This window comes from Lissotriton vulgaris, chromosome 5 (genome assembly GCF_964263255.1).
Source record: "Lissotriton vulgaris chromosome 5, aLisVul1.2, whole genome shotgun sequence".
Classification (NCBI taxonomy): domain Eukaryota; kingdom Metazoa; phylum Chordata; class Amphibia; order Caudata; family Salamandridae; genus Lissotriton; species Lissotriton vulgaris.
The window spans coordinates 1,782,086,368-1,782,110,563 of record NC_141693.1 but is presented as its reverse complement, the minus strand read 5'-3'; the positions used below and the strand labels follow the sequence as shown (position 1 = coordinate 1,782,110,563).

The following is a 24,196-nucleotide window of genomic DNA, read 5'->3' as shown; positions in this document are numbered from 1 at the left end:
TTGTCGATCCTTCAATTATGTTCGCAGGCCCTTGTCGTTGCCAGTCCTCGTCGCCAATTGTAGCGTGACAACAGAACAGCAGGCGATGTGTTGTCACAATAAGATTTATTAGAATAACAAGGGCCCGCTGTGGCGGGATTAACTAGCGGTCACCACGGGAGTCAGCTGTCATCTGAACACCCGTTTACAGTGACGTCACATAAATACCATATGAACATTCTATGGTGACGCGGTGTGACGTTACATGGAGGAAATGGAAAACATACTGATAACATTACCTTATGCCCCCACAACAAGTACAACATGTACAACATCCATACGTTATATTTTTCCTCAATTTCCTGTTGTTTTTCCTTATTTGCCCTGCGAACTGCTTGCAGCGCGAGCCTCTTGTGGTGCGTACTGTTTCCTTGGATACCGCCCAGCATCCCATGCCATAATTCAGATGTTTTGATTGGCTCGCGGCACGGCTTTCTTTTCCGCATAACGCAGGCAAGCCGTGGATTAGTTCCTACTCTGCTCAGCACATATATGCAACGCACTGCTTGCAAGGCTTTTTTTGTGCAATTTTCTTTGGTTTATTGTCCAGCGTATCACGCTGCATGTCGCCAATGAACACAGGAAATAACCGACATCTTGGGGCATGTTGAATCATGTGCATTTACCACATCTTTACCAAGTAAGCAACATCTTTAAACCCTGGTTTACATGGAAAGAAGTCTCTTATCAAAGTATATATATTTTCTTTTACATCTCCAAACTGAGCAAGTTTATTCCCCCAAAAAGGTTTTCAGCATTTTGAATATCAAACAATCAGATGTTTCTTCACGTCTAAGTTGGTAGCAGGATCATTGAAATCAATGCAATGTTTTAGCGTAATCTTCTTGCTTCACGCTCACATTCCAGTAACGTAAGGACCTCTCCTTCACGGACTGGCCCCTTCACATTACGTATAATTGATCGGTTGCTGTCATCCATGAACTCAAAACGAACCTGGGTGCACTGGCCCTGTGAGCCGGTTCTGCCGAGGACTTTGGTAACCCTAGCTAGCTTGATAGGCTGCACGCAGCTGGCTTCCATGATGGCGGCTGGTGTGTGTTTTTGCAGTTAGCTATATTTTTCAGTATGGGGAAAAGGAAAACACTGGAAAGGGACAGTTTTTGGATTATACGTATTTTGCTCTGGTTTTTCCATTTATCTACGATGCAGTTTCATTCTCCCTCGAAGTTTTTCCAAGCCAAAAGAGAACCTCCTATTCCAGGGGTGAGGCAGAAAGAAACATTTCTGACCTACCTCAAGGCTATTGATGGTGAGAGGTTGTAAGCTGAGAGGAAGAAAAATATGTTTATACAGTGTTTTGGATAGGAAGGTCAGGTTATGTTCAGAACACTACCACAAGCTGATGGTAGTGGTGACAGGAATGTTTTTGAAGAAGCCATGAAGCAGATAGAGACCAGGTTCAAACCTACTTCCAGTGTTGCTCTTAATAGATCAAAGTTTTATACCAGGGTTCAAGAGGAAGATGAGGCATTTTATGATTTTCTTACTGGGTTGCGAGCTCTTTCTGTAAACTGCAATTTTGGACCCATCAATGATAAAATGATTAGGGATCAAATCATCCTACATGTCAGGAGTAAGAACGTTCAAAAGCAGTTATGGATTATGGGTGATTTAAATGTGCAGGATGTTATTAGCACTGCTAAAGCACTGGAACGGCAAGAAAAGTAGATAACATTTTTTAATAAAGACAACCTATATTGGTGAAAATGTGTGAAGTGTGAAATCTGGAAATCCGCATGGAGTTTGATTGTTTTTGATGTGGCAGTGTTAGTCATGTAGCATCTTCTCCAAAGTGTCCTGCACTGGGTAAAGAAAATTAGAAACGTGAAAGCCTGGGGCATTTTGCTCTTGTGTGCAGGGACTTTCAAAGGAATGGTATTGGTAATGTAGTGTGGCTCAATGGTTAGAGCAGGCAGACCTCGATGCAGAGCTCTGGCCAGGGACCAGGGTTCGATTCCTGCCCCGGCGGGTCTCGGACTCATTAATTCCCCTGACCGGATATTCTCGCCTCAGTGCCTATTCTGATCATGGGTCCCACGCTGCAACTCTGGGCAATAGCTTGCTTAGTCTCCACAACGGCCCCCACAACGCGAGGGATGCCTGGTCTGCACCATGGGGGTGCCCAGGAGTGGACACTTCACAGGGAAAGCCAGGAAGGGTTCCCTTGCGGTATTCGTACAAGCGCCAGGAAACCCACTGCGGGTAGCTGTGCGCTATACAAGTACAAAAAAAAAAAACATTTACTAAAGGTAAAATTTCTTGTGTGAATGGGGGCGGGCATAAAGAATGTGGAAGCAGTATTGGCATGGTCTTGTCCATTCGTGAGTTTGGGAAAAGTTGCAGTAACCAAAGCAGTCTTAGACCACCCAAATGTGCTGTACAGATTTTGCATGTGGATTTAGGGCGTATGGCTGACTTGGGGTCACCAGAGACAATAATTACTAGAGAGTATTTCCTGAGTTGCTTTGATGCAGTGCTATGCCTAATGATCTGAAGAAATTAGATATTGTTGCTGAAGCTTTTGATGGGTCTAAGATTGATACAGTGGGCTATGAAGAGGTTGATATTGAGTTCAAATGATGTGTGGCTCATATTAAATTAAATGTAGCGTTCAAAGGGGTGAATATCTTAGGGTGCAAGGATCAATGGAGTTTGGGTATAATTCTCAATCCAAGAAATTGTGATCATGCTTTGCTGCTAAAAGAGAGTGATAACAAAATAGGGGTTATTAGCCAGTTTCCTTTAGTGTTTTTGTCACAAGACCAAGGTAAAAAAAAAGGAGCTGTACCTATCAAACAGAAACTTAGGGGTGTACCGGTGAATGTGAGAGAGGTACTTAAGAAGTTATTACAATTACTTATTGATGAGGATATTATTGAGGAAGTTGAATTGTCTGAATGGGTTTGTTATGGTGAGAAAATCTGATAAAGGTTTGAGGTTATGTGTGGACTAAAGAGCCTTAAACACTACCTTTGCCATAGCCTGCTCTTGCGAAGCGCGCTTGGTTGAAACAAACCTAGCCAATGATATTAAAGCTTTAGAACGCTCAGATCACACATCACCCTTAACTCAGCCCAAAAAACGCTTCGCCATGTTATGGGGACAGCTAAGACTGCATTGAACTAATAGAGCGGAACGGCCACTCATGACACTTAAACAGAAATTCTTTGCAGGAGGAGACAAGTTGGGGCCATTGTTGGCACACTGCCTCCAGGCCTAGTCAGCCAAAGCACACATTTCCAGAACTAAGTATCGGGATAATTCATGGGCAATGATGGAGAGAGAAAGGGGCAAGCTTTTTATGCATTCTACAAATAGCTTTAAACCGCCGCTCCCCACGCGCCACATGAGATCACGTCCTTTCTCAGCGCATGCCCTTGGGAACCTATTAATACCTAAAACACAAAACTTCTTGCTGATCTTATTACTGTGGGTGAATTATTCCAGGCTCTATAACAACTCCCGACGGGTAAAACTCCAAGACCAAATGGCCTCACAGTTGGCTTCTACCACACCTTCCTGCCCCAGATTCAAGCCCACCTCCTCCATCTTTTTAATACTTTCTCCAAAACATCGGTCCTTGCCCCTACGATGTCAGAAGTTGAAATGATTCCCATCCCTAAACTGTACCTCCTATTGCCCCTTTGCCCTACTCAATACAGAGGCCAAAATATACATGAAAATCCTGGCAAACCATCTGGAACCTTACCTCCCGGGCCTGATTGATGTGGATCAGATGGGTTTTATTCGGCACCGCTAGTGCACAGACAACACCTCATCGAAAAAGTCCAAAGGCGAGACATCCCAGCTTGATGCAGAGAAAGCTGTTGACCGCATTGACTGGCAGTTCCAAAGAGCGGTCCTTTACAAGATAGGCCTAGGATCGGCAATGAACTCCAAACTAAAGGCCCCCTACGCCATTCCTACAGCACGGATTTGTATCAACGGTCAACTTACACCTTCAGTCTCTGTGCACAGGGGCACCAGACAGGGATGCCCACTCTCTTCCCTCCTCTTCATCCTGGCGGTGTAACCCTTAGCTATTGCTAAACCCTGGTCCCCAGATATGACGGGTATCCCTTTTGGAGGTCAGGACCACAAAGTATCACTCTTTGTAGATGACCTTCTACGCATGCTCACGGCACCTACCACCTACCACTTCTCTTCTGGCACTAGCTTCCCTGCTACACACTTACAAAGTAGCGCAGACTTCAAGATTAACATGACAAAGCCCCATGCCCCATGCCCCATGCCTTAAATCTCACCCTTCCAAATGTGAAAATTCAGCGACTCCAGTCTCTTACTCCCTTACATTGGTCTGACAGCTCAATCCGATACCTCCAGAACCCAGCCCAATTGGCCATCATGTCGACGGGTAATCTGGGAAGACATACGACGCTGGAAAAAAACTCCCATTTCCTTGGATGGGTCGCCTAAACGCAGTTAAAATGGCACTTTTACCCAAAATCTTATACATATTTCAAACCCTGCCCACACCCATTCCGCAGATAGACATCCAGAATCTCCAACAAGACCTAACTTCTTTCATATAGGGCAAAGGTCGTCCCCACTTCTCAAACAAATTGCTTATGATGCCCCGTGATTGTGGTGGCCTCGTCTGCCCTAACCTTCTGGGTTATTACTGGCCGTCCCATCTTCGATATATCTCAGAGTGGGTGGTCCAGTAAAGTGAGAGACACAGGTTTCACATGTACCGGGCAGTCGCATGCAGACCCCTTTGGGATCTGGCCTGGCTCCCCAGAACTGCGCGACCACAGAGCACCTACATAGCAACCCCATGAAAACAGTGCTTGATATTTGGGATCAAATTGTGATTCCCAGAGGCCTTGTATCCTTCCCTTGCCCCAACAAGCCTATAGCTCGCAACCCCATGTTCCCTCTGGCCCTGCAACCTCACACCTATCTGAAGAAGTGGGAGTCAGACTGTAGTAAGTACAAACGAGATCCGACAGATCCGACAAGTAGGTACTTATAGGAACCAGCTTTAATGCAGCACAGAGCAAGTAGGACCATCCCTCATCTGACCAGAGCTCCAACTGCCAACAAGGCACAGGAGAACTCCAGAACCAGGAACTCCCACAGCGATCTAGAGTGCCAGCCTAAGAAGAGAGCTAAGCACTGTACAACATATCTTCCCCCCTTAACAAGAAAAAGAAAACAAAATATAATAAAGAAACAACAAGATCAATGTACATAAGTAGGTGGACGGCGAGAGCGAGGACTTCTCAACCTAGCCTCAAACGAGGAGGAAGAAGAGGAGGTGGGGACAGAATCAACCGGGACAGAATCAACCAAAGAACCACCATGCACACAAGAAGAAGTGGAAGCATCACCATTACCCACCTCCCCCCGTACAGCAGGCTGAGAGGAGAAAGAAGAACCACCACAAGAAGTCAACAAGTACCCATTACACCCCCCAGAACCGCCAACCACTAATCCCTCAGAAGAAAGATCCTTCTTCCTTTGATAAAGAGCCACCCTCCTATAGTTCCAACTTTCCCCATTGTCCAAAACAACAAAATGTGGAAAAGCTTTCTTGACTCTAAAGGGACCTCTAAATTTGTTAAGTCCCTTAGTACACCTACCCGGCTTTACCTTAACAAGATCACCCACAGAGATAGGTAAAGAAACATCACTATAGGGTAAAGACTCCTCATCCAAACATCTTAACCAAGCAGGAGTCAATCTTGTTACCGGTGCACGCCCACGCATTAATTCAAAGGGAGATTTTTCTCCATTCTTATGAGGCGTTGACCGGTAAGCCCACACAAGCTCTTGCACACGCACATGCGAAAAACAACCACCTTCCACAAACATTTGAATCACCCCTTCACAAGACGATTCACTCTCTCGCAGAGACCATTTCCTTGCGGATTGTAAAGGCTTGTCTTCTGATGTTTAATGCCACACTCACGTACAAACAAAGCCATCTTCAATTACGTCAATTGAGTGCCATTATCAGAGATAAGGACAGATGGATATCCCTCATTCAAAAAGACACCCTTCAGGAAATTAATAGTGGTATCGGTATTAATCTCCTTCACAAACTGCATACAAAGCCACTTCGAGTAACAATCAATAACAACAATATTAAAACGTTGATTCAAAGGTAACTCACTCATAGGGCCTATGAAATCCAAACAGACACTGTGCCAAGGTAAATTTTCAAAGCCAATTTTCTGTGGTGACTGAGAACCCACGACTTTCAAACGCTTCTCCCCTTCTTTGCAAAAATTACACCTCACCACGCAATCCACGGCATCGCTATCAACGGTAGGCCACCAAAAGTTTTCTTTAACACGACGTTGGGTGAGACTCTGAACCAAATGGCCCTCATGAGCCAAACCAAGAATTCTACTCCTCAATGAACCAGGAGGAACAAAGCGATCACCTCGCATCAACACATCCTTCCCTTCCAAGGAAAGTTCATCCAAAACCCTCAAAAAGGGTCTGACCTGAGGCTCAACAGTGCTTTCCCTTCTTGCTCCCTTCGAGACAAGATTAATAACTGCCCTTAAAACTTGATCCTCCTCCATACCCTTCGACCACTCATCACGAGAAAAGGAACCACCTCCCAAAAGCAAAACATCGTCTACTACCGCAACCGCTAAGTCATCTAAGGCAGCACTAGAAGGACCGCCACACTCGCCAGATCGCACAGGAAGACGCGACAAGCAATCTGCCTGAATGTTCTTCCAGCCGTGAACAAACTCAATCTCATATTGGTAGTTTTGCAGGCGAGAGGCCAATCTTGCCAACCTGGGAGACCCTTTCCCAGTACCACCCGGAGCTAAAACATTTAGAAGTGGTTTATGGTCCGTACGAAGAACAAACTTGTACCCCCACAAGTAGGTCCTAAAGTAACTCGTGCCCCAAGCAGCTGCAAGAGCCTCACGCTCTATGACTGAGTAATTTGATTCCGAGACAGACAAGGGCCTGGACGCAAAAGCAATAGTCTTCTCCTCCCCTCCATACTTTTGCAAAAGGACCGCACCAAGTCACCCAAATACTCTATTTCCTTCAGAAGGAACGCACACTTCTCCTTTCTCAAAGTAAGACCAGCATCGTCCACTCTTCGTAACACACTCTGCAAAATCCCATTGTGCTCCTCTAGTGAATCTCCATAGATCAAGATGTCATCTTGAAAATATAACACCTTGTCTAAACCCTTAAAAACCTCGGAAACTAATCTCTGAAATACACTGGCCGCAGAGAAAAGACCAAAGGGTAATCTCGTGAACTGGAAGGTCCCTTCACTAGTGATGAACGCGGTCAAGTGCTTAGAATCATCATCTAAACAAATTTGATGGTAAGCATGCTTTAGATCCAATTTACTGAAAAACCTGGCCCCCTTAAGTGTCGACACCAACTCACAAATATTTGGTAGTGGAAACACATCAGCAACCACACATCTATTCAGCGAACGCAGGTCCACACAAAATCTAATTTTATTGTCTGGTTTCTGCGAAATCACAACTGGTGAAACCCACGGGGACGCTTCAATAGGTTCAATGATGCCCCCTTGAAGCATTTCCTCCAAAGTAGCCTTAACCTCTTTCCGCAAAGCAAAAGGGACCCTCCTCACCTTATGCTGGACAGGACAACTACCTTCCTTGAGGATTATATGATGGGAGTAACCTACAAGTTCCCCCAACTGATCCCTAAAGACATTTTTAAATCTTTCTAGAATCTCATCCAAAGAAGAACTGTCAACAATTGAAACTGGATCATCAGACCTAGGATTAACTACAATATGCAAATCATACTGATGATGGCGTCCCAAGATGGATGGCCCATCAATTGAGATGTACACTTTACCAGATGCTGACCTATTTCTAAATTCAATCTTGCCCTCAAAGTAGCCCAATAGATCAATTTTCTCACCTTGATATCCAGACGGAAAAATGTCACACTCTTTCAAAATCTTTTCACCCCACACACTCCTCATCAAGGATACTGGGATAATGGTCCACTTGGAGCCTGTGTCAACCATCAGATTGACAGACTTCCCATCAATCGTAAAATCTGCTTTTGGAACTCTCCCTCTTCGTTCCCCGCAAGAGCATACTGTGTCACGCAGAACAAATATCTTATTCATATCACGTTTCAGTTCACCATACTCCCTGACCACAGTCACTCTTGAGCTATTTTTATTTTTGCACATCTTGGCAAAGTGCCCCACTTTTCCACATCGTAGGCACTCCTTATTATTCGCAAAACAGAACTTAGCATCTGAAGTATGCGAATAACTCCCGCACTTCGAGCACATTTTTGAACCACTCTTGCTACTAGATGGTTGTTGTACATTCTTCTTTTGGAGAACATAGCCCTTTTTTCTAACAATAGCGACAGCCGCCGCCTCCTCATCACTGTTGTCACCATTCACTCCCTTATTAGAAATTTCTGCAACCCTTGGTTCTAACCCACTCTTCTGTAACTCTTTCATGCATTTTTCACTTTCTTCCACAACTTTAGCTAACTCTATAGCTACTTTCAAAGTCGGGTTCTTTGCTGCCCACAATCGTTCTTGGACCTTCCTGTTGTTTGCCTGAACAATTAGTTGATCTCTAATTAGTTCATCAGCCATTTGACCAAAGTTGCACTTCACGGATAGTTCACGTAATCGTGCGACAAATTCGTCAATGCTTTCATCTTCCAACTGTTTATTCTTGTAAAACTTATATCTTTGTAAGACAAGGTTTTCTTCTTTTCCAAATCTGGTTTCCAGTCTTGTTACTGCTTCCTTAAATTCATCTAATTGAGCCTGCGACCCAGAAGGTAATACCTGCGGTAAAAATTTAAACAGACGCTGTCCTTCCTTGCCTAAAGTAGTCATCAAAAGAGCTTTCTTTCGCTTAGGTGAAAAATCTTCCCCATCCAGGGCCTCAATGTAATTATTGAACATGACTATCCAATCTTCCCACGCTGTAGACGGATTCCCCGGTTCACTCAAAAATTGTGGTGGAAGAGCAACATTAATTGCTTGTGCCATGAGATCACTCTATCACAGTCACGAAAGTCAGGTGAATTTGATAATACAAAAAGGCACTAGTCACACGACAAAGTATGGACACACTTTAAAACTGGAGTCAAAAAAAAAATATATGTCTTTTGATTTCCAAAACAGTTAAGAATACAAACGCTTACTCCAAACAGGATATCCAATTTCTGCCGACACTCCACGCCATTCTTATCCCAGACGGTGAAGTTTCCGGTGAGTCGCGTCTCCTAGGCGACCTCCGACAGCCGATGCAGAAATCACCCAAAATGGCCGACTGCGTCTTACGTAAGCTCGGTCACACGTCTGACATCAGAGCTGCAACGTAGACAGACGCGCACGGAATGCGCTTCAACAGTGCGGTTCAGCAGTTACTTGGTTACCAAAGAACTCTCCAGCTCACACGTTACCTTGACGTCACTGTGAAGTCGTTGAAGAGGTTGCCGAGGTAATCCTTAGGCTGACGTCACTCTATTTGCTAACGATGATGCCGGAAAATGAAATCTTCAAGAAATACTTCTGGAACCGCAATTACTCCCACAGCAGGGAAATTGCTCGACACTGCTCACCACACAGGGTTCGTAAGGTAATGGAAACGCTACTGCTCCGTAATTTTTTCTCAGCTGTAAAACCAAATAGCAAAGCTGTGGCCAGATGCTATCGCCAGTCCAAGTCGCCAAATGTAGTAAGTACAAACGAGATCCGACCGAGATCCGACAAGTAGGTACTTATAGGAACCAGCTTTAATGCAGCACAGAGCAAGTAGGACCATCCCTCATCTGACCAGAGCTCCAACTGCCAACAAGGCACAGGAGAACTCCAGAACCAGGAACTCCCACAGCGATATAGAGTGCCAGCCTAAGAAGAGAGCTAAGCACTGTACAACACAGACACAGTGGAGGAGATTTCACCACAAAGTTGGGAACAATTATGGCGTGTCATTCCCAGATTGTATAGGAGCATCCCCCAACGCGAGTCAACATACAAACTAATGACGTGTTGGTACTATACCCCTGCAAGTCTACATAAAACATTATCTATGATCTCCCTCCTTTGCTGGAGATGTCAGACAGAGGTGGGAGATATTATACACATCTGGTGGGCTTGGCCGCTTTTAGCCATGTTTTGGAAGGAAGTCCTCAGCCACATCAAGGACACAGTGGGTTTTCCCATTCCGAACTCCCCATAGTGATCCTACTGGGTATTCGACCGACTCAACTTGCAGCCATGACATTTGTGCATCATTGGACAGATGTTAGGAGCAGCTATACAAAATGTTGCTCTCCATTGGAAGAAAACATCCCCCCGATCTCCGCATGGGTCCTACACCTCTGGCAGGTTATGACATTGGACTACTGACAGCCCGTCTCAGATAGAAAAAGCTTGTTATGCCCCCATCCCCACCAGAATACGAGCCCTTCAGCTGTTTGAGGACCCCTTCTACTGACACTTGGACTGGACAGTAAGACCCCCTCTCTTTTAACACTAGCTCTTGACTAAACACCTTCTCATCCGCCCTTCCGGTTATCACCCTTCCTTGCAATGTCCCCCTCTCCTCTCTCATCTTCTGTTACTTCAAGAGTTTCATTGTTTAGTCATCACTGTGGAATACTAAGAGGGGCGTCCTGGATTGTCCCGATGTTCTCGAGCCGACGCGGGCACCCTATTCAATTGTACTTTACAATGTATCAAGTATATTTAATGACTGTTTGACATCTCCAAATCGCAATGTTTTTTGCTTAGCTTCTGTGTACTCTATGATGCCTATTGATTAAATTATGCCCAGCCTGCATTTACCATGGGAAGATATGCAATCTTACACTGCCCTGTCAGTGATTGATACAACATGTGATGCTGCTTGCTTTCCTTTGTTTTTCCCTTTGTTCTCCTTAAAAATTTCAATAAACAGATTTGTTTAATAAAACGCTGACTTGATGGTGAATTGTCACCCTTTGCCCAATATTAAGTAGTTTGCATCCTGGAAGGGGCCATGGTATTCTCCTCTTTCGATTATCGATCGGCTTATCACCAAATGGCGTTGACCCATGAATCCAAACAATTTAGTGCTTTCCTTGCGCCTCACGGTCTTTTCCAGTATAAGAGGATGCCCTTTAGTTTGGCCTCTGCGGCATCTGTTTTTCAAAAGGCAATGTATCACACATTCAAGAATATAGATGGATTTGTAAAATCCACCAGCTTCCAGGACGATATACTTATATTTTCTCAGAATCAAGATGAACATATTGTACATGTTATGGAAGTTTTCAAACGTTTAAAATCACATAGTCTGACTCTTAAGGAGAATAAGTGCAATGTGTTCTGTGATTCAGTTGAGTACCTGGGGCACACACTTTCTGGGGATGGAGTAATTCCTAAAAAGTCACTTGTGGATTCCATTGCTGTGGCTCCTGCCCCAGCCAAAAAGGAAAAACGTCTGTCTTTCGCTGGGTTGTGTAAATATTATGGTTAGATTATTAAGAACTTTGCTACTAAGATGGAGGCACTAATGGAGCTCACTACGCACAAGGCGGAATTCTGTTGTATATAAACACAAGAGAATGCCTTGCAGAAATTCAAAGAAGAAATTGCACACGCTCCTACTTTTAAACCATACTGTGTGAACAAAGTTTGTATTATCACTATTGATGCTAGCTTATAAGGAATTGGTGGGTCTTGTCTCAGAAATGTGGAAAAGACTAATGGTGTGTTGCTTTTGCCTCTCAGATACTCAGTGACAAAGAAAGAAGGTGTTCTGTCATTGTGAGAGAGCTTTTGGGATGCGTGTGGGTTATTAAACACTTCCGGAATTATCTGTGGGGAGGTAGATTTGTACTCAGAACAGATCACAGGCTTTTGGTGGCGATTATGTCAGCTGCAGGTGGCTGGAATGCCATAGCACGCATAGTTAGGCTCACATTTAGATTGCAGGAGTACAAACTCAGGGGGTCATTAGGATTGCGGTTTTTCCGCATCCTCGGGGCCGGCGGAAGCCACCGCCGGCCCCGAGGATACAAAAAAAACCGCAGCGGACTGACCAAGGACCCACCGCCACATTAGGATGGCTGGTGGGTCCTGGTTTCCGTCCGCAGCTTTTCCGCCACGGTTGGCTTACAACCGCGGCGGAAAAGCTCTAATATGGTGACGGTGTCTTCCAGACACCGTCCACCATATTAGGATGGGCAGTACAATATGCTTTTCCGCGGCGGGTTTTCCGCCGTGGAAAAGCATACGGAACTTTACTGCGGGGGCCCGTTGCGGGCCCCCTAGGTGAAGGGGGGTGGGGGGTGCACATGGGGGGTACCTATGGTACCCCCCTGCATTTGCGTGCACAAAGCAGCAGGCACCGCGCGGTGGCTGCCGCTTTGTGCACGCAAATGCTGTGCATGCTTTTTTAACATTGCGGCGGGTGCAGCTTGAAGCTGCACCCGCCGCAATGTTAAAGATTGAGGATGTGACCGCCACCCTGGCGGTCACATCCTAATCTGCACGGAGGGACCTCCGCAGCCCCTGCGGACGGTCCCTCCTACTCTATGGTGGCGGACGGACTCAGGTCCGTCCGCCATCTTAATCGGCCCCTCAGTGTGGAGTATGTACCAGGCAAGGACTATGTTACTGCTGATTATCTCGAATGCCATGTCTAAGTGACTTGATCTCGGAAGTGCATGATGATATCAAGATGGTTGCATCCATCATAAATGATGCGGCTGGGGAGCTTAGGAGCATTATGGAAGAGGAATGGAGGAAAAGTAGTGTTGAAGATGTGTGATGCAAATTTAAAAAAAAATATCTCATGGAAGGGTGGCCCAGAGAAAAGGAAGTACCTTCAGAAAGGAGGCCTTTCCAACAAGTATTGGGTGATCTGGAAGTAGAAGGGGAATTAATGTTTAAACAAGGGAAGTGTGTGCCTCAAGAGTCTATGCAGGATGACATTTTAAGACTTTCACATGAAGGTCATCCAGGTATGTCTTCTAAAAAAAGACTTGTGGGAGCAATTTTTTGGTGGCCTGAAATGGATAGGATGGCAGATAGGGGGTGAGCGAACATAGTATAAGTATTAGAAGTGAGAAGATGTTAAAACTATGCTCTGCCCCATTGAAACTTGACCCATGACCCAAACATCCATGGCAGAAAGTGTTGTTTGATATTTCCGGTCCTTACAGGTATCAACCACAGGATGCACCTTTCGCACTGGTCGTAACTGACTACCACTCTAAATGGCCAAAAGTCAAATTTGCTACTCAAGCTACTTCGCAGGTTGTAATAGAGTTCTTTATGGACGTTTTTTGCCCACGAAGGAAGTCCTGAGGTTTTGGTAACGACATGGAGGAGTTGGTAACAAACAATGGGGTTCAGTTGAAGTCACATGACATGGTGGAATTCCTAGGAAAGTGTGGTATTAAACATGTAACTACAGCCCAATTTGAACCTCCAGGAAATGGGCAGGTTGAGAGGTTCAACAGTGTGCTTAAGGATGTCGTTAAATGGGCCAGGAAATCTGGAAGGGAGTGCAAAAAATGTGTTGATGGAGAGACTATGGATGTACCGCATTGCCCTTCATTCTGTTACAGAACTGAGTCCTTTCCAGTTGTTGAAGGGAATGGATCCTGTGTCTAAGTTATGACCGTGGTGGATAAAGAAAAAAATGCCTGAAACTGATGCTAAGGATGTACAGAGCACCTCGTTGAGGGTAAGGGAGAAACAGGAGAAGATGAAAGAAGTGTATGATGCCAAGTGGAAGGTTAAAGTGCCTTCCTTTGCAGTGGGTGAGAATACTCAGAACTGGTTTTAAAGTAAAGGGTACTTCAAGATTTGATCGTGCACTAAGAGTGGTGAAAGTTAACATGAATAGTGTAGCGACCCATGATGGCAGAGTGTTGAATGGGAGGCGAGTTGTCAAGTGCGGGCGTGAAGTGACAAAAGAGACCATAGGAGTCTACCCAAAGAGAACCAGTATATAGTCAGAATGAACAGACAGGATGAGTTCTCTAAAGGTGTTTATCAATGTAATTACTGTGTTTGTAGTACTTTTGTCTACTTAGGGACACCATATCCGTTCCCTCTGTCATGTCATCAGCTGTCCTTTCTAAAATTCTGACAGACAGCTGATGACTGAGTGAAGACCCTGGTGAAGGAAAGCGCTGCCCCGGTGGGCCTTGACCTGAGCTGTACTTGTGTCAGTTATGCCAATAAATTATTTCTTAATCTTACGCCTTGTACGTTACATCTTCACAATTTTGGCGACGAGTGACCAACACAAAGATCCTACGTCGTGAAGGTTTTTAAGTCTTCAAAACCCCTTCACGTCAGGAATGATTGCTGCTACACAGGGTTTTAGAGCAGCATGGAATTTCAGATGTAGTGCTGTCTGTATGGTGGACCAAGAATTATTAAGGATCAGGTCAGTCTGTACATTCTAACATGGACATCGTCAAGGTCCAGTAGTCTGTGCATGTCTGTGACTTTCACTAAACCAAAAAGAAACATCTGTACATTAGTGGCCGCCGCCGTGCTGTTTGAAAGAATTTGTTTGGCAGATTTGGGTCGCATGTGGTGAGAGTGGACTTGGTTCATTCTGATTTTAGCCATTTGTGATAGTGTGCCACACTGCTGTGACGGTTCAACCGTCACCCAACTTTTTGAACACGCAGCCAAGTCACAGCTGTTCACTTGCTGTGTTCAGTTTTTTACTGCACGCACTTAAAGCACACGTCAGCGTATCTTAGGTAACATTGTGATGGATCATCTACGTCACAGGGCACCATTTTGGAGAAAGATCTCTCTCTTCAAGCAGCAACATTCTAGACTACTAGGATTACGCACATACACGTCCATGTCTGCACGCAACACGGTGCCATTTTGGAAATACACTTTCATCTCAGTGCCGGCGTGAATGAAACTGCTTCAGCACTCCAGCAAAATTTAAGAAGTTTCGCAAATAAGTGCTGGTCTGTTGTGTTCTCACTTGAGCTTCTCTTAGCAACCATGTGTTCCATGGTAGAATACTGTATATGTAATGGGAGAATGTTCAGTGGGGCATTAAGAAGAAGACGTGCACTACTAGCTCTTGACAATAAACAAGTACCTTCACATCCATATATCGTGTATTGTACTTAACAAATTGGCAACGATTTGTCTGGAGCTGAACCCACGAAGAATCACAGCAACTTTTACAAACTACTTTCTATTTTTTTAAATACTAGCAATTCAAGATTCGCATGTCGTTCCAGCTTTGCTGCATTTTCTTTACTTCAAGTCAAGTTACCTTTTACACATTGGATAGATCGGAGCACCTTTCATCTACATACAGAAGAATCTACTTTCATCTACATACGGAAAGGAATCTACGGAGCACTCTTCATCTACATACGGGTAGGAATATATCCAACAGACTTCACATGAACCTGGATTGCGTTTCAACATGCAAAAGGGAACCTACTCAACAAGAATTCAACCTTGATATACATGGATTAACTGCTTAATCTCAATGCGACGAGGTTTCTTCAACTTCCATTCGTCCGTTTAACGGCCACTACTCTACGCTCCATCTATTCAGTGGATGTCACTGGGGAGCCTGGAACCATCTTGGTAATCTTCTGAATTCCGGTGAGTGCTCCGACGTCGGAACCTTCGTCCGTGATCTCTGAACTCTCAGTCAGTGTTCCTACGTAATACGCACTGCACGCCTCTTCCAGGGGTCACTAATGTAACCTTACTTGCGTGTGCGTGCATACCTCCATTTTGTTTTTTTCTTCAACTTCACTTTATGGATACGAAAGCAACCGGACAACACTACTTTGGATTTAGAACTTATCCTGAACATGTGTAAGATTTTTTATTTTTTTTTATTTTGCCTCTTTCAATTATTTTGCATTGCCAGTTTCTGCGGATCAAAGTACTTTTTGGATCTTCCTTTTAGCGGATTCATCCAAGTATCTTGCCTGGAGATATACGTACTTTGCTTTAAGGATTTGTCATCCTTCTATAAACAATTAAGTACTGCTACAAGGAATAAGTACTGCCTACTACTCATTCTTCAAGATCTCCTATCACAAGTTCTACAATACTGTTTTATTCAATTATTCTTACAGAGTTAATGTTATTGCATCGCCTTATTCTAGTTTTCTTGCACTGTAATTATATTTCTTCTTCATTTTTCCTTCTCTGCATTATTAATATGGCAACCCAAATTTTTTCAATCCACATTCCTTTTGGGTCACTGATACAGAACCTCCACTCAAATAGAGCAAGTGGAAAGACTATTCTCTAAACTACATTGCAGCTATTGACGAATCAGAAAAATTAGTGCCACGCCAAAAGAAGTGCATTTTATTACGTTCTTTAGGTCCTTTTGGGTTAAAAACTTACAATCAAATGTCTTAAAAGCCTATTGTAGGAGACGCTAACATGTTTCTTGCAGCGTTAAAGGATCCCAATAGCTATTTTGTCCTTAAAGTGTGTATTGGCATTATACGTTACAAATTCTTTCAACGTAAACAGCTTGAAGGTGAAACCGTTGATCAATATGTAGCTGAGCTGAAGAATCTTGCTCTTGATTGTAATTTTGGGAATCTCCTAGAGGAATTTATAAGAGATCAGGTGGTCATGCACTCTAATAACCAGGCTGTTCAAGATCGTTTACGGGTGAATGGTGACTCTCCTCTTATTGATATTATAAGTATTGCACGAAAAGGGGAAATGTCTGGCAGGTGTGCCAAAGAGTTAAAGGATGAAAGTAAAAATTTGAATGTTGTAGCCAAAGTTAGTAACAAATCTTTTCAAAAGCCACCATATAGACGATCATCTCAGCCCGGAACTTCAAATGTGAGCAAATTTAGGTGTAATCGGTGTGACAGCAAGGAGCATTTGGCTCATAGTAAATCTTGTCCTGCCCTTAAACAGAAATGTACTAACTGTGGGATTATGGGCCAGTATGCCAAAGTGTGCAAAAGGTAGAAAGTTGGTGTTAAAGGTTATCTTGAAGAAAATTTCACCGAGGATGATTACAATAGAGATTTTGATGATTGTTATGTTGACAATATCATAAATTTGTCTGAGAAATTAATTCTCAACATTGATGGCGACACCATTATGAACAAACCAGAATGTTGGCTAAAAGCATTGGTGGTGTAGAGATAAAAATCTTTGCTGACTCCGGTTCACCATATACAATCATCAATGAAGATCTATGGAACAGTAAATTTGTAAATAAGGTGGGCGATACTTTACTTGAGTCAGACATAAATCCTCAAGGATATTCTGGTGAAACAATTGAAATGTTGGGGTACAGATGGTTTACCTTTAGATTCAAGGGTAGAAGCACTTGTGCCAAATTATACATTGCCAAAAAAGGTCCACCAGTTTTAGGTTGGTTGTACCAAGGGAAACTTCACATCGTACTGGATCCCAACAGTAAGGACGAGGTTAAGGTGATAGATGGCGTTATACTTACTGCTAATACTATGTCCACTTTGTTTCCTGAAGTTTTCAGCAACGTTTGAGGTAAGCTAAAGAATTTTGAGCACCGTATTTTTCTTTAAGATGGTGCTATTCCTAAAGTTCATAAGTGTAGGAACGTACCTATTATGCTTAGGGATGAAGTAACCACTGAACTGAACAAATTGGTAGCGATTGATGTAATAGACCCCATTGATGATTCAGAGTGGATTTCTCGATTAGGGGTAGCGCGACGAAGTAATGGAAAAATGTGCTTATGTGCGGACTTGCGCCATCTCAACGATAATATAGTAATCAATGGTTTTTCATTGCCCGAGATTAACTAAATGGTCAGTAGTCTCAAGGGTGCTAAAGTTTTTTCGACAATTGATTTGTCATCGGCATATCACCAGATTTCATTGATGCCAGAGTCGAAAAAACTAACAGCATTCATTACACCTATAGACTGTTTTCAGTTCAAAAAGATGCCATTTGGACTGGAGTTCACGACTGCTGTTTTCCAGAGATTACTGTTTAGTCTATTCAACAAAACCGCTGGCACCAGGTTTTTTCAGGATGACATCCTTGTTTTTGGAGAAAACAAGACAAGTGACGATGTTACACATAAAAACATAATGAGTATCTTAAAAGAGAATGATCTCACAGTGGAATTATCCATGTGCAAATTTGCTGCTGAAAAAGTTTCTTATTTGGGACATGAAATTAGCTTTGATGGGGTGAGACCTAAAACTACCTTAGTGAATGCCATTAGAGAGGCACCCACTCCTAGCAATAAGGATGAGTTAAGATCCTTCTTAGGATTGATGGAATATTGCTCTAAATTCATTCCCCATTTGGCTACCAGATGTTTCAAAATGCGACAATTGTTGAAAAATAGAGTCAAATTTGAATGGTCTAAGGCATGTCATGATGAATTTGTCTTCCTCCCCACTCTCATTGATAAGGTTAATGCATTAGAAGGTTTTGATCCCAATATAAACAGCTATATTACCACTGATGCCAGTGGAAAAGGGTTGGGGGCTGTATTGTCACAAAAGGAAATCACTGGTAAAGAAGTTATTATTTAATTTGCTTCTAGAGCCTTAAGACTCGGTATCCAGCAATTGAAAGAGAAGCCTTAGCCTGTGCTTGGGCCCTTAATCATTTTAGAGCCTTTCTGTGGGGAAAACCAGTCACAACACTTTGCAATCATAAACCTCTTGTTAAACTGTTAATAACTGAGGGTACTGTTAATGCTTCTGCCAGAATTGCCAAGTTGTCCATTCGAATGCAGGACTTTATTCACAAAGTGGTGTACTTACCTGGTAAGGACAATATACTGGCCTACTGCTTCTCAAGGTTACCTCTCAAGTTGGAAGATTGCGAAGACAGTTCCCAAGTTGCATTTGTTCATGGTGACGGAGGTTTTGCTGTGAGCAAGGAAGAGCGGGCACTTGAGTGTGCTAAGGACGATGTGCTCAAATTAGTTATGGAATGCATTCGTGACAATTGGGTAAGCACGTCCAACTCAATGAAAAATTGAGACCCTTTTGGGAAGTCAGATCTGAACTTAGTATGGAGAATGACACCATTCTCAGGGGTGAGAAAATAGTACCATGCTCAGGATTACGGACAACTATTATTCAATTGTGCCATGATGGTCATGTTGGCATAGTAAAGACTAAGAATGTTGTAAGAGTTTTGTTTTGGTGGCCAGGAGTGGAAGTAGAGAGGTATGTAAGGAATTGTATGAGTTGTTCCACTGCAGATAAAACTTTACAAACCCTGCATCCTCCCATGTTAGAATGTGTGCCGCCTCAATGTCCTTGGGATTCTGTTGCAATTGATCTGTTTGGACCTGTCAGAAATGACCAGAAATAAGTAATTTTTCTTACTTGATATTTTCTCTAAGTGGCCTGTCGTGGAAGTGGTGAATGCAATTAATACTGCGGTTGTTTTGGGATTCCTTGATAAAACCTTTGTTTCTGAAGGTTTACCAAGAACTATTTCGAGTGACAATGGCGTTCAGTATATGTCTAATGCTGCCAAATATTATTTTACTAAAGTGGGGATTGTTCATAAAACAACATCCTTATACAACCCAGTGAAAACGGCGCTGTGGAGAGATTTATTCAATCCACATGCAATTCAAGGTTAAATTGGGTGACACAATTACACAAGGCTCTGTGGGCCTACAGAGTTACCAAGAATGATTGCACAGGTCTTTCACATTTCGTAATGAAGAGAGGACGGAGACCCAGATCTAAGTATAACCCGGTTTGGTTATACTGTCCTACCTCTCGCCATTGATCTCCCTCCTCGGTCTGCAGTAAATTAATGGAACATCCTGCCAAAGAGAAGCCCTATTGCGATGTGAAACGTGGAACCAACCTGCCAATGTTGACGCTGGCGATTGGATTAGCGTAAAGATACCGGGGAAGGTAAAAAAACACGAAAGTCAATTTTTTGCGCCGGAAGAAGTGGTGGAAGTTCTTAAAAATGCTGTAGGAGTAAGAATTGGAAAGGTGTGGAACATGCATAATGTTGCTTTGACTTCCAAGCTATTTGGATGTGGTGAATCTTCTCACCAATTTATTCCAGGCGATTTCAACTGGTTGGATCTTGACTTTGCTGGAGTGTAGGGATGGAGTGGATGTTCCTAACAATGGGGAAGATGTTGTAGAAAACATGGTGAATGTTGGTGCTGGTTTGTGTGTAACAGCCCAGAATAGCAGCGGTATTAATTATTCATCTGGAAGTTCAAAGGTGGTAAAGTAGGAGCATCCATGATGGAATTAAAGCTCAGAATTTTAATAGTTCTGAGTGAACCATTCCATTGTATCGCAGTGAATAACCTTTCTTTTTTCTTTTCAGCTTGGTAGATAGGAATTAATTTATGTATTAGTTAGATCATCGTTTATTATTTTATTATAAGAACGGGGATGTATTCTACCATGTATTCCATGGTAGAATACTATATATGTAATGGGAGAATGCTCGGTGGGGCATTAAGAAGACTGGCTTACAGGCTGGACGAGCACTACTAGTTCTTGACAATAAACAAGTACTTTCACATCCATATCTCGTGTATTGTAATTAACATGGTCACTTGTAACCTCTAGTGCTGATGGACACAGCAGAGAGGATTCAACAGTAACTCTTCTTATGGGTCTGGCTGCACTCCACGTTAATTATTTCTTTTCTAGGTGAGTTGATACTGTACTTGCATTCAGTAAACTGCTTTCCCCTCAGACATATAAGCATGTCTTCTGGATATATATGCAACCCAACTCCTCCACAAACTTTTCTACAAGTTGTGGGAGAACCAGTACTTATTGAGTAGGATGGAAGGGAGTACTTCACAAACTACATCTACACTTTTGATGATGTGGAAGACTTCACAGCAGAAAATAAATTTAAAATACTCTTGCATTTCTTAGGAGCAGGCGGTATTAAGGTGTATAATGCTATAAATAAGAAAACTAGAGCTGCAAATGAGGGCAATGTGTACACCAATGCCTTTGATGATTTGAATAGTTACTATAAACCCACAATCTGTGTGGCTATGGACAGGTACACATTTTGTCACAGGAAACAGAGTAAAGAGGAATCAATGAATGACTATTTTTCTGCCTTATAAACCTTAGCCATTACTTGTTGCTTTGGTGAACTACATGACAAGTTCATCAGGGATCAAACAGTAATGCAAGTTTCGAACACTAGTATTCAGGAAAATGTATGGGCCAAAGGTGAAAGTCCATTGCAAACTGTCATGAACGTAGCAAGAAGGGCAGGACTTACTGGGAGGTGTGTCAAGGCAGTACTTTCAAAAAATGAAGAAAAAAAAGATGAAAGTGCCTTTGCTAGGGTGAGGGATTCTAGAATATTTACAGAGCAGGGAAATAAAATAGGTAGTAGCAAACCAGTTACTAGTAAAGTGTAGGTTAGTAACAGAAAGCATTGTTTCAGATACAGTAGTGCTAACCACTTGGCCAATGACAAGAAATGTCCTGCGAGAAAACTCAAATGTTCATTTTGTGGAGTAGTAGGGCATTTTCAAAAAGTGTGCCAGAAAAGGAAGACTCATTCTGTCAAATTGGTGCAGCATGATGACGAAACTGCAAACATTTCGTCTGATGAAGATGTAAACATGTGTGTCCTCAACTTTGAGGATGACCTTTAAATGCAGGTCAATAATATGCCTGTTTGTGATATGTCAATAGGAGGGGTAAACATTTCCATTGTTTCAGATTTGGGATCACCCTATAATATAGAAAACAAACTGCTGAGGGAGGAAAAGTTTGTACCAACCCTATGGGGATAATGGGAGAAATCTGATACTACTATCAAGACATTTACAGATGATCCTGTTGAAGTTTGCCAATATAGGAAACTCACATTTTCAATCAAAGGAAGAGAATCTGTGGGCAAGGTATACGTATCCATGAATAGACCTTCCGTTTTGGGTAGGATGGACCATGGGAGTTTTGGTGTCGTACTGGGCCCAAATAGCTCTGATTTTATTCTCATCGTTCAATACCAGGAGGAATTCAGCAAAGATTTACTATGTACATTTTCAAATGTTTTTTCTGGAACTATTGAGGTTTTGAATGGGTTTAAACACAGAATTCGTGTTAAGGCAGGGGCCAAAGATTCACAAGGTGAGGAGTATACCCTTTGCAATTAAAGACGAAGTAAAAGTACAACTTGAGAAATTGCTTGAAGATGGTATAATAGAACAGATGGTGTCTTCTGAGTGGGTGGTTCCCTTAGTCGTGGCCAAGAGAGCCAATGGAAATTTGAGGCAATGTGTTGACTTACGTGACCTCAATGACAACATCGCAATTGATCAGTCCACCCTTCCACAGATGAACAAAATGCTGGCCCACACTATGGGTGTGAAATGGTTTTCAACAATAGACCTCAAATCGGCTAATCACCAGGTTCCACTGCACCTAGACAGTAAGAGCCTTACCACTATTATTATGCCTTTCGGTTGCTACCGTTTCAAGAGAGTACCTTTCGGCTTGGCTTCTGCCGCCGCAATGTTCCACAGGATGATGCACAAAATGTTTAAGGGTGTAAAAGACATACTTATGTTCCAAGATGACATTTTGGTCATAGGGAAAACTAGAGAAGAGCATGACACTAAATTGACACAGGTTCTTAATATCCTTGATTCAAAGGGTTTAATGGCCAAGCACAGCAAATATAAATGTGCATGCACAGAAGTAACCTATCTGAGACACGTAATCACAGAGAATTGTATCACGCCCAAGAATGAGTTATTAGATGCCTTATGAAATGCACCTAAACCAAGTAACGAGGAGGAGCTACGCACGTTTTTAGGACTTGTTGAATTCTATTCGAAGTTCGTCCGGAACTTCTCATGCAAAACCTATGACTTAAGACAGTTGCTTAAGCACACAAATACGTTTTTGTGGTCAGATGCACGTCAAAAATAATTTTGTACACTCAAAAAAGAAATGTGTTCTGTTCTCCCCCATAGCAAGGTTTTGACCCAACGTTAGCAAATATTATCATCACTGATGCAAGTGGCAAAAGACAGTGGGATTTATCCGTTCAGGCCGTGATATGGAAGTTGGAGAGTAAAAAGATCCAGCAGACAGAAAAGACCTTCCACATTTATGGGAGGATGATATGAAGTTTTGAAGTAATTAAGGAATATCACATGAATAAAATTGGAGGATAGAACATCCGCATTAATGGGATGAGGATATGAGGTTTTGGAGTACTTAAGGAATGTCATATGAATAAAATTAGAGCGTTGATGACGTCCAAGTGGGGACGAAACGCCTAGACTGAGGAAGATGATCTGATTTTGTATTGGTTGTCGGATTGAAAGTTTTGTTTCAACAATATTCAATTGGTAATAGAAAAACAAGAAGAATAAATAGAAAGTTTCTACAACCCAAGCTTGCCTTTGGATCTGGTTCTTTATGAATGCAATAATTGATTGATTATCACAGCTAGTACTTTGATGCTCCTTTCCAAGTAATGGAATTAATTGTACATAATTGTCTCCATGAACATCTAGCAAAAGAAACTCTGTCAAAAGCATTTCTGTCTCTGGTTCACGTATAACTACATTCATTTTATTTTCGGTATCAATTTTTTTTAACCAGTTTTCTTATTACATTTTTCTCTGTATTTACTCAAATCACTCCAGTCTTATATATAGTCCATTAAGTCTTGAATATGAGCCTGCAGCTCATTTAAGATACATTTTGTAGTTCCAGTATTGTGCAAATCAACGCAACATTCTCTGGTAAATCCTCAAGCTTATCATGAGCCTCATTCGCACACCTCCATGCTTCTATGATCAAATATCTCAACCCATCTGAAATATGTACAACAATTTCTTTGTGACTATTGTACCTAGCAAAGTTTCCCCAAATTAAATTTTCGTAATAGCAATATTAGTTTCTCTCTCCTCAGGTGGTGTATTAGCAACAGCTTCAACAACAGAGACCACTGAATTCACAGCAGCTGTAATCCCAATTCAACAAGGCAAAACTGAGTTTGCACTCTCAGTAGTAGAACTTGTACTTGTAGCGTCAGGTGCTGTTACTTCTCTTGTACTCAATCCTGGTTGGCCCGCACTCTGATCAGGTACTGGTGGTATTTGCGTCTGTGCCTGCGCACCATCCACATACGAAATTA

At 42.7% G+C, this 24,196-nt stretch overlaps 1 pseudogene; it reads right to left on the bottom strand.

The window, feature by feature from the left end:
* Positions 1–752: 752 nt before the first annotated feature.
* LOC147717168 (small ribosomal subunit protein eS28 pseudogene) lies at positions 753–1,082 on the bottom strand (annotated as a pseudogene).
* Between the last annotated feature and the right edge of the window lie 23,114 nt (positions 1,083–24,196).